Source organism: Dama dama, chromosome 7 (genome assembly GCF_033118175.1).
Source record: "Dama dama isolate Ldn47 chromosome 7, ASM3311817v1, whole genome shotgun sequence".
In the NCBI taxonomy this organism is placed as follows: domain Eukaryota; kingdom Metazoa; phylum Chordata; class Mammalia; order Artiodactyla; family Cervidae; genus Dama; species Dama dama.
In genome coordinates, this window is record NC_083687.1 from 2,574,757 (window position 1) to 2,590,877 (window position 16,121).

Here is a 16,121-nt window from a genome sequence, read left to right on the forward strand (position 1 = left end):
TAAACAATATGTTTCCAAATAACCAACAGGTTACTGAAGAAATCAAAATGGAAATAAAAAAAAAAAACATTCTAGAAACAAGTGACAATGAAAACATGACAATTCAAAACCTATGGGATGTTGCAAAAGCAGTTCTAAGAGGGAAGTTTTTAGCAATACAATCGTACCACAAGAAACAAGAAAATCATCAAATAGACAACCTAACTTTACACCTAAAACAGCTGGAAAAAGATGAACAAAAAAATTAGTAGAAGGAAATAAATTATAAAGATCTGAGCAAAAATAAATGAAAAAGAAAAGAAAGAAACAATAGTAAAGATTAATAAAACTAAAAGCTGGTTCTATGAGAAGATAAACAAAATTGACAAAACTTTGGCCAGACTCATCAAGGAAAAAAGAGAGAAGAATCAAATCAACAAAACTAGAAATGAAAAAGAGATTACAACAGATAATGCAGAAATACAAAAGACTATAAGAGGCTATTATGAACAATATATAGCAATAAAATGGATAACCTGGAAGAAATGGTCAGATTCTTAGAAAAGTTCAATCTTCCAAGACTGAACCAGGAACAAATAGAAATTATGAACAACCCAGTTACAAGCACTGAAACTGAAGTTGTGATAAAAAATCTCCCCAAAAACAAAAGCCCAGGGCCAGATGGCTTCACAGGAGAATTCTATCAAATATTTGGAGAAGAGCTAATGCCTATCCTTCTAAAACACTTTCAAAAAATTGCAGAGGAAGGAACACTTTCAAACTCATTCTATGAGGCCACCATCACCCTAATTCCAAAACCAGACAAAGATGCCACAAAAAAAGAAAACTACAGGCCAATATCACTGATGAACATAGATGCAAAAATCCTTAACAAAATTCTAGCAAACAGAATCCAACAACATATTAAAAAAATCATACATCATGACCAAGTGGGCTTTATCCCAGGAATGCAAGGATTCTTTAATATCCGCAAATCAATCAATGTAATACACCACATTAACAAATTGAAAGATAAAAACCATATGATTATCTCAATAGATGCAGAAAAAGCCTTTGACAAAATTCAACACTCATTTATGATTAAAACTCTCCAAAAAGCAGGAATAGAAGGAACATACCTCAACATGATAAAAGCTATATATGACAAACCCACAGCAAGCATCACCCTCAATGGTGAAAAATTGAAGGCATTTCCCCTGAAATCAGGAACAAGACAAGGGTGCCCACTCTCACCACTACTATTCAACATAGTGTTGGAAGTGCTGGCCACAGCAATCAGAGCAGAAAAAGAAGTAAAAGGAATCCAGATAGGAAAAGAAGAAGTAAAACTCTCACTGTTTGCAGATGACATGATCCTCTACATAGAAAACCCTAAAGACTCTACCAGAAAATTACTAGAGCTAATCAATGAATATAGTAAAGTTGCAGGATATAAAATTAACACACAGAAATCCCTTGCATTCCTATATACTAACAATGAAAAAACAGACAGAGAAATTAAGGAAACAATACCATTCACCATTGCAACAAAAAGAATAAAATACTTAGGAGTATATCTACCTAAAGAAACAAAGGACCTATACATAGAAAACTATAAAACACTGATGAAAGAAATCAAAGAGGACACAAACAGATGGAGAAACATACCGTGTTCATGGATTGGAAGAATTAATATTGTCAAAATGGCTATTCTACCCAAAGCAGTCTATAGATTCAATGCAATCCCTATCAAGCTACCAACGGTATTTTTCACAGAACTAGACCAAAGAATTTCACAATTTGTATGGAAATACAAAAAACCTCGAATAGCCAAAGTAATCTTGAGAAAGAAGAATGGAGCTGGAGGAATCAACCTGCCTGACTTCAGACTCTACTACAAAGCCACAGTCATCAAGACAGTATGGTACTGGCACAAAGACAGAAATATAGATCAATGGAACAGAATAGAAAGCCCAGAGATAAATCCACGAACCTATGGACACCTTATCTTTGACAAAGGAGGCAAGGATATACAATGGAAAAAAGACAACCTCTTTAACAAGTGGTGCTGGGAAAACTGGTCAACCACTTGTAAAAGAATGAAACTAGAACACTTTCTAACACCATACACCAAAATAAACTCAAAATGGATTAAAGATCTAAATGTAAGACCAGAAACTATAAAACTCCTAGAGGACAACATAGGCAAAACACTCTCCGACATAAATCAAAGCAAGATCCTCTATGACCCACCTCCCAGAATATTGGAAATAAAAGCAAAACTAAACAAATGGGACCTAATGAAACTTAAAAGCTTTTGCACTACAAAGGAAACTATAAGTAAGGTGAAAAGACAGCCCTCAGATTGGGAGAAAATAATAGCAAATGAAGAAACAGACAAAGGATTAATCTCAAAAATATACAAGCAACTCCTGAAGCTCAATTCCAGAAAAATAAATGACCCAATCAAAAAATGGGCCAAAGAACTAAACAGACATTTCTCCAAAGAAGACATACAGATGGCTAACAAACACATGAAAAGATGCTCAACATCACTCATTATTAGAGAAATGCAAATCAAAACCACAATGAGGTACCATTACACGCCAGTCAGGATGGCTGCTATCCAAAAGTCTACAAGCAATAAATGCTGGAGAGGGTGTGGAGAAAAGGGAACCCTCTTACACTGTTGGTGGGAATGCAAACTAGTACAGCCGCTATGGAAAACAGTGTGGAGATTTCTTAAAAAACTGGAAATAGAACTGCCATATGACCCAGCAATCCCACTTCTGGGCATACACACTGAGGAAACCAGATCTGAAAGAGACACGTGCACCCCAATGTTCATCGCAGCACTGTTTATAATAGCCAGGACATGGAAGCAACCTAGATGCCCATCAGCAGATGAATGGATAAGGAAGCTGTGGTACATATACACCATGGAATATTACTCAGCCATTAAAAAGAATTCATTTGAACCAGTCCTAATGAGATGGATGAAGCTGGAGCCCATTATACAGAGTGAAGTAAGCCAGAAAGATAAAGAACATTACAGCATACTGACACATGTATATGGAATTTAGAAAGGTGATAACGATAACCCTATATGCAGAACAGAAAAAGAGACACAGAAATACAGAACAGACTTTTGAACTTTGTGGGAGAAGGTGAGGGTGGGATATTTCAAAAGAACAGCATGTATGCTATCTATGGTGAAACAGATCACCAGCCCAGGTGGGATGCACGAGACAAGTGCTCCGGCCTGGTGCACTGGGAAGACCCAGAGGAATTGGGTGGAGAGGGAGGTGGGAGGGGGGATCGGGATTGGGAATACATGTAAATCCATGGCTGATTCATATCAATGTATGACAAAACCCACTGGAAAAAAAAAAAAAAAAAGAAAAAAAGAAAAAAAAAAAAAAAAAATCTCCCCAAAAACAAAAGCCCAGGGCCAGATGGCTTCACAGGAGAATTCTATCAAATATTTGGAGAAGAGCTAATGCCTATCCTTCTAAAACACTTTCAAAAAATTGCAGAGGAAGGAACACTTTCAAACTCATTCTATGAGGCCACCATCACCTTGATACAAAAACCAGACAAAGACAACACAAAAAAAGAAAACTATAGGCCAATATCACTGATGAACATAGATGCAAAAATCTCAACAAAATTTTAGCAAACAGAATTCAGCAACACATCAAAAAGCTCATACACCATGATCAAGTTGGGTTTATTACAGGGATGGAAGGATTCTTTAACATATACAAATCGATCAATGTGATATCCCATATTAACAAATTGAAAGATAAAAACCATATGATCATCTCAAAAGATGTAGAAAAATCCTTTGACAAAATTCAGTATCCATTTACGATTAAAACTCTTCAAAAAATGGGCATAGAAGGAATCTACCTCAACTTAGTAAGGGCCATAAATGATAAGCCTACAGCAAACATTATTCTCAATGGTGAAAACCTGAAAGCACTCCCCCTAAGATCAGAAACAAGACAAGGGTGTCCACTTTCCTCACTATTATTCAAAACAGTTCTGAAAGTCCTAGCTACAGCAATCAGAGAAGAAAAAGAAATAAAAGGTATCCAGATAGGAAAAGAAGAAGTAAAGCTCTCACTGTTTGCAGATGACATGATACTGTACATAGAAAACCCTAAAGATAGTATTAGAAAATTACTAGAGCTAATCAGTGAATTTAGCAAAGTTACAGGATACAAAATCAATACACAGAAATCACTTGCATTTCTATATACTAACAATTATGAATCAGAAAGATAAATTAAGGAATCAATCCCATTCACCATTGCAACAAAAAGAATAAAATATCTATGAATAAACTTACCTAAGGAGACAAAAGAATTATACACAGAAAATTATAAGACACTGATGAAAGGAATCAGAGACAACATAAACAGATGGTGAGATATTCCTTGTTCCTGGGTAGGAAGAATCAATATTGTGAAAATGACTATACTACCAAATGCAAGCTACAGATTCAATGAGATCCTTATCAAATTACCAATGGCGTTTTTCACAGAACTAGAACAAAAAATCTCGCAATTCATATGGAAACACAAAAGACCCCGAATAGCCAAAGCAGTTTTGAGAAAGAAGAACAGACCTGGAAGAATCAACCTTCCTGGCTTCAGATTATACTACAAAGCTACAGTCATTAAGACAGTATGGTACTGGCACAAAAACAGAAATATAGACCAATGGAACAAGATAGAAAGTCCAGAAATAAATCCATGTGCCTAAGGGTACCATATTTTTGACGAAGGAGTCAAGAATATACAGTGGGGCAAAGACAGCCTTTTCAATAAATGGTGCTGGGAAAACTGGATAGCTACATGTAAAAGAATGAAATCAGAACACTTCTTAACACCATACACAAAGATAAACTCAAAATGGATTAAAGGCCTGAATGTAAGACCAGAAACTATAAAACTCTTAGAGGAAAACATAGGCAGAACACTTGATGACATAAATCAAAGCAAGATCCTCTATGACCCACCTCCTAGAGCCATGGAAATAAAAATAAAAGTAAACAAGTGAGACTTGATTAAATTTAAAAGTTTTTTTCCACAGCGAAGGAAATTATAAGCAAGGTGAAAAGACAACCCTCAGAATGGGAGAAAATAATAGCAAATTAAACAACTGACAAAGGATTAATTTCCAAAATATACAAGCAACTCATACAACTCAATACTAGAAAAACAAACAACCCAATCAAAAAGTGGGGAAAAGATCTAAACAGACATTTCTCCAAAGAAGACGTACAGATAGCTAATAAACACATGAAAAGATGCTCAACATCGCTTATTATAAGAGAAATGCAAATCAAAACTACAATGAGATATCACCTCATACCCTTCAGAATGGCCATCATCAAAAAGTCTACAAACAATAAATGCTAGAGAGGGTGTGGAAAAAAGCGAACACTCTTGCACTGTTGGTGGTAATGTAAATTGATACAGCCACTATGGAAGACGGTATAGGGATTCCTTAAAAAACTAGGAATAAAATCACCATATGACCCAGCAATCCTACTCCTAGGCATATACCCTAAGGAAATCAAAGTTGAAAAAGACACATGTATCCTATTATTCACTGCAACACTATTTACAATAGCTAGAACATGGAAGCAACATAGATGTCCATTGACAGGTGAATGAATAAAGAAGTTGTATTACATATACACAATGAAATATTACTCAGCCATAAAAGGAACACATTTGAGTCAGTTCTAATGAGGTGGATGAACCTAGAGCCTATTATACCGAAGTAAGTCAGAAAGAGAAAGATAAATATCATGTCTAACAGATACATATGCAATCTAGAAAAATGGTACTGAAGAATTTATTTACAGGGCAGCAATGGAGAAACAGACATAGACAATAGACATATGGACATGGGGTGAGGGGAGGAGAGGATGAGATGTATGGAAAGAGTAACATGGAAACTTACATCACCATATGTAAAATAGATAGCCAGCGGGAATTTGCTGTCTGGCTCAGGAAACGCAAACAGGAGCTCTGTATCAATCTAGAGGGGTGGGATGGGCAGGGAGATGGGAGGGAGTTTCAAAAGGGAGGGAATATATGTATACTTATGGCTGATTCATGTTGAGGTTTGACAGAAAACAGCAAAATCCTGTAAAGCAATGATCCTTCTATTAAAAAATAAATTAAAAAATAAAATTAATGACCTGAAAAAAAAAAAGACAAATAAGATGGATAATAATAAAATGTGTTGGCCCAAGATGTGAAGAAGCAGAATTTTTCAAGCCCTTTTATGTGAGTGTAAATTACAGAGCATTCTGGAAAGGAATCTGGGCAATATTCAGTGAAATAAAGTATGTATCCTATGACCAGTGATCCCACTTCTGGGTATGTATCCCAGAGATATTTTTATACAGGTCCTTAAGGAAACACATACAAGAGCTTGGTTCGTTGTGACAGAGAAATAGAAATAATGTGATTATTATTAGGTGAGTGGATGGGCAGTGGGGCAAGCTACAGAACACTCTGGAGCAAAGAACACTGAAGTAGAAGTACATATGACAACACAGGTAGATCTACAGTGTTGAGGGGAAAGGATAAGACATAGAACAAGGGCTGTTGTTGCTATTGTTGTTCAGTCGCTCAGTCGTGTCTGACTCTTTGTGACCCCATGGAGTGCAGCACGCCAGGCTTCCCTGTCCATCACCATCCCCCAGAGCTTGCTCAAACTCACGTCCATCGAGTCGGTGATGCCATCCAGCCGTCTCGTCCTCTGTCGTTCCCTTCTCCTGCCCTCAATCTTTCCCAGCATCAGGGTCTTTTCCAACGAGTCACCTCTTCACATTAGGTAGCCTCCATCAGGTGGAGTTTCAGCTTCAGCATTGGTTCAGGGTTGATTTCCTTTAGGATTGACTGATTTAATCTCCTCGCAGCCCAGAGGACTCTCAAGAGTCTTCTTCAACATCGCTATTCAGAAGCATCAATTCTTATGGTCCAACTCTCACATCCATACATGACTACTGGAAAAAAAAACATAGCTTTGACTAGATGGACATTTGTTGACAAAGTAATGTCTCTGCCTTTTAATCTGCTGTCTAGGTTTGTCACAGCATTTCTTTGAAGGATCAGGTGTCTTTTAATTTCATGGCTGCAGTCACCATCTGCAGTGATTTTGCAGCCCAAGAAAATAAAGTTTGTCACTGTTTCCATTGTTTCCTCATCTATTTGCCATGAAGTGATGAGACTGGATACCATGACCTTAGTTTTGGAATGCTGAATTTTAAGTCAACTTTTTCACTCTCCTCTTTTACCTTTATCAAGAGGCTCTTTAGTTCCTCTTTGCTTTCTGCCGTAAAGGTGTTGTCTTCTGCATATCTGAGGTTACTGATATTTCTCCCAGCAATCTGGATTACAGCTTATGTTTCATCCAGTCTGGCATTTCACATGATGTACTCTGCATATAAATTAAATAAGCAGGCTGACAATATACAGCCTTGAGGTACTCCTTACCTAATTTTGAACCAGCCCATTGTTCCATGTCCAGTACTAAGGGTTATACTAATGGAGAATCATTAACATATATTAAAAGCACATGCTGAAAGCAATCACATATTTCACAAGGCTGCCACCACATACCAAACATATTAAAGTGAGAGTTTTTGTGGAAAAAGGAATAGAAATAGTATAAGGATGAAGGTAGAAAAATAACATAAGAAACCACTGTCTTTTGCATACACTAGATTATATTACTCTGTACTAAAGAATTTGATTAGCTTGATTTTAAGTAACTGAATTTTTTTTTAATTAAGAAACTTTACTATACAAATGCCCTAGGGCACAGGAGAAACCAGTACCTAAGGAGAACTGGGGGAAGACAGAAAATCCCACAGAGAGTATATTCAGGATATAGATAAATAAAGTATGGTCTAGCCATATAATGAAATATTACTCAGCTATAATATGTAATAAAATTCTGAGACAAGTTGCAACATGGATGACCTCAAAAAAAAAAAAAAAAAAAAAAAAAAGGTAAGTAAAGAAGGCTGACACTAAAGGTCACATATTTAAGATTCCATTTACATGAAACATCGAAAAAAGACACATCTATAGAGACAGAAAGCAGATTAGTGGCTGCCAGAGGCTGAGAGAGAAAGGGATAGGAAGTGACTGTTTAATGGTATGGGGTCTCCTTTGGGGGCAATAAATCCGCCTGCAAGGCAGGCCCGGTTCTATCCCTGGGTCAGAAAGTTCCCCTGGAGGAGGGCATGGCAACCCAGTCCAGTGTTCTAGGCTGGAGAGTCCCACGGACAGAGGAGCCTGGTGGACTACAGCCCACGGGGTCACAAAGAGTCCAACACGACTGAGTGACTAAGCACACAGGGGTAATGGTTGCACAAAATCATGAATGAACTAAGTTCCAATGAATTGTATACTTTAAAATGGTAAACTACATGTCATATGAACTTTACCTCAATTAAAAAAAACATAAACTTCACAGATATCAGGCGAAAGGGTAGATAGCTTCTCTCTGAAGAAATGTAGCCTTATTGTAAATTCAGTTAATCTCAGTCTTTAAAACAGGAGGAAGCCCATCTCCCAGACTGAATCATTTAAAGGAGAAGCAGAATACATTCCATGTCTTTGTAATGTGTTTTTGGACCAGAGCACACATAATGGATTTCAATAATGTTTTTGACTGTTTTATTATGTTTTCATTAATGGTATATATCTCACTTTACCAACAAAGGTCCACATAGTCAAAGCTATGGTTTTTCCAGTAGTTATGTATGGATGTGAGAGTTGGACCATAAGGAAGGCTGAGCACCAAAGAACTGATGCTTTGGCCACCTGATACAAACAGCTGGCTCACTGGAAAAGACTCCAGTGCTGGGAAAGATTAAAGACAGGAGGAGAAGGGGGCAACAAAGGATGAAATGGTTGGATGGCATCACTGACTCAATGGACATGAGTTTGAAGAAACTCTGGGAGATAGTGAAGGATACGGGAGCCTGGTGTGCTGCAGTCCATGGGGTTGCAAAGAGTCAGACACCACTTAGTGACTGAATAACAACACCAACTAGTTCTTTCAGTGGTTGTATATATATGTGGTTATTATCCATAATGGGCATGCAAAGTTGCTTCAGTCTTGTCCAACTCTTTGGGACGCTATGGACTGTAGCCTGCCAGGCTCCTTTGTTCATGGGATTCTCCAGGTGAAAACACTGGAGTGGGTTTCTGTGCCTCCCTCCAGGGGATCCTCACAACCCAGGAATCAAACCTGCATCTCTTATGTCTCCTTCATTGGCAGGGGATTTCTTTACCACTATCGTCACCTGGGAAACCTTATTATCCATAATACATAAGTATGTTTATGAATTATATAATTATTACACACATTAAATACAATTTTATCATTATAATGAACACTATACCTATACAATTGACACTTGGATATCTCAGCAGCCCACCAAAGCTCCTCTGTCCTTGGGATTTTCCAGGAAAGAAACAGGAGTGAGTTGCTATTTCCTACTCTAATACTTTATGCTATGTGTATGTATATATAGCCACACTTCTATACACTGGGGGAGAGAGACATTGGAAATGGAGTTTGATACCTTATCCTGAAGACTCATGCAGGTTTTGTTAAGGGTCTTTCTTCTTTTCAGCCCATAAAAAATGGAAAGCCATTAAATGTATTATGAAGGGGGTTGCTGTTGCTGGGATTGACCAATTTGATAAACATTTTGAAAAGATTACTCCAACTGTGATTGGAAAATAGATGACAGGAATCAAATGTGGTTGCAGGTGAAACAGTTATGAGTTTCCTGTAGAAGTCAAAGAAAACAGATAACGTGGATTTGATTGATATTAAGGAAGAAGAATTTATGTAGCCAAATTTGAAATATACTTATGAAAAGACCAGGATAACTGCATATTAAGAGACAAAGATGTCAGACATGACTGCTGGGGTTTTAGTTAGCTAACCTATTAGATAATATTGCCAATTGTGCAATCATGCATTCAATTTCAAATATGGCAGAGTGGATGTGTATTTGAAGATCCCTAACATGGCTGACCGGAGAAGGCAATGGCAACCCCCTCCAGTACTCTTGCCTGGAAAATCCCATGGACGTAGGAGCCTGGTGAAATGCAGTCTAAGAGGTCGCTGAGAGTCGTAGACGACTGAGAGATTTCACTTTCACTTTTCACTTGCATGCATTGGAGAAGGAATTGGCAACCCACTCCAGTGTTCTTTCCTGGAGAATCCCAGGGACAGGGGAGCCTGGTGGGCTGCCATCTATGGGGTCATACAGAGTCAGACACGACTGAAGTGACTTAGCAGCAGCAGCAGCAGCAGCAACATGGCTGACAAGTGATCAATACTTTCAAGTTGAGGCTAAGGCTGTATGATTGCTCAGCCCATAGGTGTTAACTGAAGTCACAGGCATGGGAGTGATGGATTATAGGATTTCAAAGGAATCCTTATCAAGCTACCAATGGTATTCTTCAGAGAACTACTAGAACAAATAATTTCACAATTTGTTTGAAAATACAAAAAAACCTCAAATAGCCAAAGCAATCTTGAGAAAGAAGAATGGAACTGGAGGAATCAATCTGCCTGACTTCAGGCTCTACTGGAAAGCCACAGTCATCAAGACAGTATGGTACTGGCACAAAGACAAGGATATGCAATGGAAAAAAGACAACCTCTTTAACAAGTGGTGCTGGGAAAACTGGTCAACCACTTGGAAAAGAATGAAACTAGAACACTTTCTAACACCATACACAAAAATAAACTCAAAATGGATTAAAGATCTAAATATAAGACCAGAAACTATAAAACTCCTAGAGGACAACATAGGCAAAACACTCTCCGACATAAATCACAGCCAGATCCTTTATGACCCACCTCCCAGAATATTGGAAATAAAAGCAAAAATAAACAAATGAGACCTAATGAAACTTAAAAGCTTTTGCACAACAAAGGAAACTATAAGTAAGGTAAAAAGACAGCCTTCAGAATGGGAGAAAATAATAGCAAATGAAGAAACATACAAAGGATTAATCTCAAAGATATACAAGCAACTCCTGCAGTTCAATTCCAGAAAAGTAAATGATCCAGTCAAAAAATGGGCCAAAGAACTAAACAGACATTTCTCCAAAGAAGACATACAGATGGCTAACAAACACATGAAAAGATGCTCAACATCACTCATTATCAGAGAAATGCAAATCAAAACCACAATGAGGTACCATTATACGCCAGTCAGGATGGCTGCTATCTAAAAGTCTACAAGCAATAAACGCTGGAGGGGGTGTGGAGAAAAGGGAACCCTCTTACACTGTTGGTGGGAATGCAAACTAGTACAGCCGCTATGGAAAACAGTGTGGAGATTTCTTAAAAAACTGGAAATAGAACTGACATATGACCCAGCAATACCACTTCTGGGCATACACACTGAGGAAACCAGATCTGAAAGAGACACGTGCACCCCAATGTTCATCGCAGCACTGTTTATAATAGCCAGGACATGGAAGCAACCTAGATGCCCATCAGCAGATGAATGGATAAGGAAGCTGTGGTACATATACACCATGGAATATTACTCAGCCATTAAAAAGAATTCATTTGAATCAGTTCTAATGAGATGGATGAAACTGGAGCCCATCAAACAGAGTGAAGTAAGCCAGAAAGATAAAGACCAGTATGGTATACTAATGCATATATATGGAATTTAGAAAGATGGTAACGATAACCCTATATGCAAAACAGAAAAAGAGACACAGATGTACAGAACAGACTTTTGGACTCTGTGGGAGAAGGCGAGGGTGGGATGTTTTGAGAGAACAGCATCAAAACATGTATATTATCAAGGGTGAAACAGATCACCAGCCCATGTTGGATGCATGAGACAAGTGCTTGGGGCTGGTGCACTGGGAAGACCCAGAGGGATGGGGTGGGGAGGGAGGTGGGAGGGGGAATCGGGATGGGAAATACATGTAAATCCATGGCTGATTCATGTCAATGTATGGCAAAAACCACTACAACATTGCAAAGTAATTAGCCTCCAACTAATAAAAATAAATGGGGGAAAAAAAAGTGAAACCAGCATGCGTTTCTGGTTAATGACTTGGGGAAGGATCTTCAAGCATATGTGAATTTAAGTTTTTATCCCAATATTTAAGTTAAAGGGGATAAGTAGTTAACATTTAGTCCAAACTCAAAGTTGTATTTGAATATCATCCAACCTTTTCAGCCTTTTATCACATTCTAATTAGTTCTGTATAACAAGTACCAAATCTCTTTTCTCAACCAGGGTGAATCTGTAAACAACTTACTATGTTTACTCCCATTAAAAATAAAACACTACAGGAACCTACACCCTGAAGGAGGAAAATCCCATAATCCTTGGCTTTCTGTCTCCTTATGGCTTATTGTCCTTGTCCTGGGCTGGCTTCGGATAGCCAGATTCATGTCTAAGTCTTCATGACAAGAATAACTGCTGGCTACTTCTGTGTGGACTAGATACATGAGCTTTCACAGAGAATTATTTTTCCTTAACAAATAAAAAATCTGTGGGGGACTTTCCCGGTGGTCCAGTGACTACGGCTTTGTGGTCCCAATGCAAGGTGCCTGGGTTCAGTACCTGGTCGGGGAACGAGATGCCACATGTCACAGCTAAGAAATCCCTGATGACACAACTACATTGTCTTTCAGAAATGAAGGAGAGACAGAACTTTCCAGATAAGCAGAAGGTGAAGGACTTCCTCACCAATGGATCAATCTTACAAGAAATGTTAAAGGAAGTTCTACAAGCTGAAATGAAAAGATGTGAATTAGTAAAAGAAAAATATATCAAAGTATAAAACTCCCTGGGACAGATAAGTAAGCAGATTCAGAAAAGTCCAACGTTGTAAAGCTGGTGAGTAAAGCATTCATGTAACATATCACTTATAAGTCATGTAAGTATACTGTTCATAATTCCAGTATGCAGAAAAAGATTAAAGTACTAAACATAAGTATAGCTATAAAAAACTAAAGGAACCATATTTAAAGAATTAGATGAAAATATGATAATAAGGCAACAAATAGAGAAGCTCAATGAACAGCTACAAATTAATTAAAACTGAAACAAATTTAAATTCTGGAATTGAAAACTATGATAATTGAAATGAAAAAATGATTAGAGAAGTTCAACAGCACATGTAAGATGGTAGACAAAAGACTGTAAACTTGAAGATGGATTGATAGAAATCAATGTAAAAAATTAAAAGATTTTGAGAAAAAATGAGCTAGGGGACACATTAAGCACACTGGCATATGTGGAAAGAGTATCAGAAAGTATGAAGAGAAAGGGGAGGAAGAAAAAAAAAATACTTGTAGACATAATGACTGGAAATGTACTAAGTCTAATGGAAAACATTAAAAGACAAAATATTAGCAAGATGGCAAAATAAAAATATTCTCAGATAAACAAAGACTAGGAGAATTTTCTGCTAACATTCCAACTTATAATGATTACTAAAGGAAGACATTTGAACAGGAAAAAAGAAAAAAAAGCTTGATTCTCTTAGATTTGAAAATACTGGACTGATTCATTAAAGATGAGTGTGTATCTGTAAAAAATTTTCCAAAAGTTTTTGTTAAGTTTATTGATTTCAGAAACAAAGATGCTGGAAATTTATGAAAAATTTACTTTGAAGCTTAACTATTAGAATTTGTTTTATACTTCATAACTTTTAAATTTCATGTGGTTATTGATTTAATTTTAAAACCCTGTATCTACATCTAGTGAAAATTAAATGAAATTTACAATTTTATTAATATTTCCAAAATTCACATGGCTAAAAAATATGAAAGAAATTTTAGTTCCTTGCCTAGGTCGATGCAAGGCACAAATGTACTATGTGGAAAATTTGTAGTTACAGACAAGGGAATCCTGAGAGTAAGAATTCCTGGAATCAACCAAAACTACAGGGACAACTCCAGATTTTTAAAAGCCATTTATGGGGCTCAAGTAGAGATTTGGGGGAAAAAAAACAAAAACTGTATTGTCTGAGTTCCAGATGGGATGAATTGAAACTAGACTAATATTTCTGTCTAACAGGATGAGAAGGTAGGATGGGAAGGCTCAGAGAAGGGAAATGAATGAAGCTGTGGGATGGATGGTTAGGGAGGGGCTCTAAATCCAGCCGCCTCCTCCTCTGCTAATCCTTCTTACTCAAAAGGGCCCTTTGTGACCAGACCACATCTCTGTGATGTGAGCCTAATATTTTAGTCCCCAAGTGCACACCTGGCTCGGTTTCCTGAGGGCAGTTGTGTGATTCAGATGAAGGAGAATCCTCTCTTTTTTCTGAAAAAACACTTCTGATATTTGGCTGAACTCCAGCTCCCCTTTCTGGGTGATTGATACCATCCTCGCCTTTCTGTGTGGACTGGGGCTCTTTCTCCTGATCCTTCCTTACCTGGAGAATAACCCATCCTTTGCTCCCCCTAGGAAACATGGAAACATCAGGAAGGTAAGGAACTCTTGGTCCAGACTAACAAGCACCTGGCTGTCTCTTCATTTCTGTTATTATTTCCACTTTTCTAAACCAACTAGAGACTTTTGAAATGAGAAAGAACAGGGCATCTATTCTCAAGGAAGAATAGAACATCATGCCCCTAGGGACAAACCAGGCTGGGCAGGGGAGAGAGTGAACACTAGGATTTCCACCCAGAGATCTCAGATTAGATGTTCTGGTGTGATAGGGGCTCCAGAGCATGCACCAAGCAAAATGACCAGGGGCTGAGGATTGGATACTGAGTTCAATGTCAGCCAGAGCACAGAACTCTGGACACCAGTTCACCAGTCATGAACAAATGTCTTAGACCAGGGCTAGTTGGCTGGCAGTACTGAAATCCTAAGAGCCTCAGAGCAGGGTCTGGAGTGGAGTTCTGGCTTCAAAAAGCAGAGACTTACCTCATGGAGCTCAGTTTTACCCATAGGTCTGTGACTGCATGTGTTTTTTGAACAGAGGAACAGTGATGAGAGATACTGGGTGAATCTCACTTGAAAATCCTTGTCAGTGAGTGAGTGAGTCAAAGTACCTCAGTCGTGTCTGACTCTTTGAGACCCCATAGACTATACAGTCCATGGAATTCTCCAGGTAAGAATACTGGATTGGGTAGCCTTTCCCTTCTCCAGGGAATCTTCCCAACCCAGGAATCAAACCCAGATCTCCCAAATTGCAGGAAGATTTTTTACCAGCTGAGCCACAAGGGAAGCCCAAGAATACTGGAGTGGGTAGCCTGTCCCTTCTCCAGTGGATCTTCCCAATCCAGGAATCGAACAGGGGTCTCCCACACTGAAGGCAGATTCTTTACCAACTGAGCTATCAGGGAATCCCTGAAAATCCTTATATTCTTCAAAAAAGGAAAATAGAAAATATTTTTATACACTTTAAATATGAGTTTAAAGAATGAAAGGCCACAGAGTTCTGTTAGTGAAACATAGAAAGTCATATTATGTATGGACACTGTTTGATCCTTGTCTAGAGAGGAGAGAGAGAGAATTGTCTCTCAGGCCCTTATTTTTCCTCTCTCTCAGCATCACATGGAGTGGAGGGGAAGAAGCAGGAGCAGAATAAGAAATGGAGCTTTGAAAGGTAAGTTCTGACATTCAGTCCTGTGAGCCCCAGGTGTTAGCCCTCACCTCTTCAGTCATGATGGCCCAGTTCCACAAATTTCAAGGAGACCAGTGGCAGGGCCATCCCACAGTAAACAGAACACCCAGGGCAGCTCTGGGAAGGAGAGCAGAACCCAGATATATCCTAGATTCTGTGTATAGAATGAAGCCTAAGGAGTCTGGAAATAGACGTTGCCCAGCAGACATGTGTGAGCTTCACTGGACCAATAATGCCTGGATTGGGAGGTGGGACCTCTGGGTCCAACTATGGACACCTCGTTTAACTTTGCTCAGATGTCACTGCAAGGTGACCCACGCCCATTCTCCCCAACAGGGGATTATGAGGGAAGCAAGGATTAAAGGATATGAAAACACTTTGTAAATGATAAACCCTTTCATGAGCTTCACTTCACCATCACTGTCAGGGATCATATGACCTTGGATTCTGGTACTTGGGCTC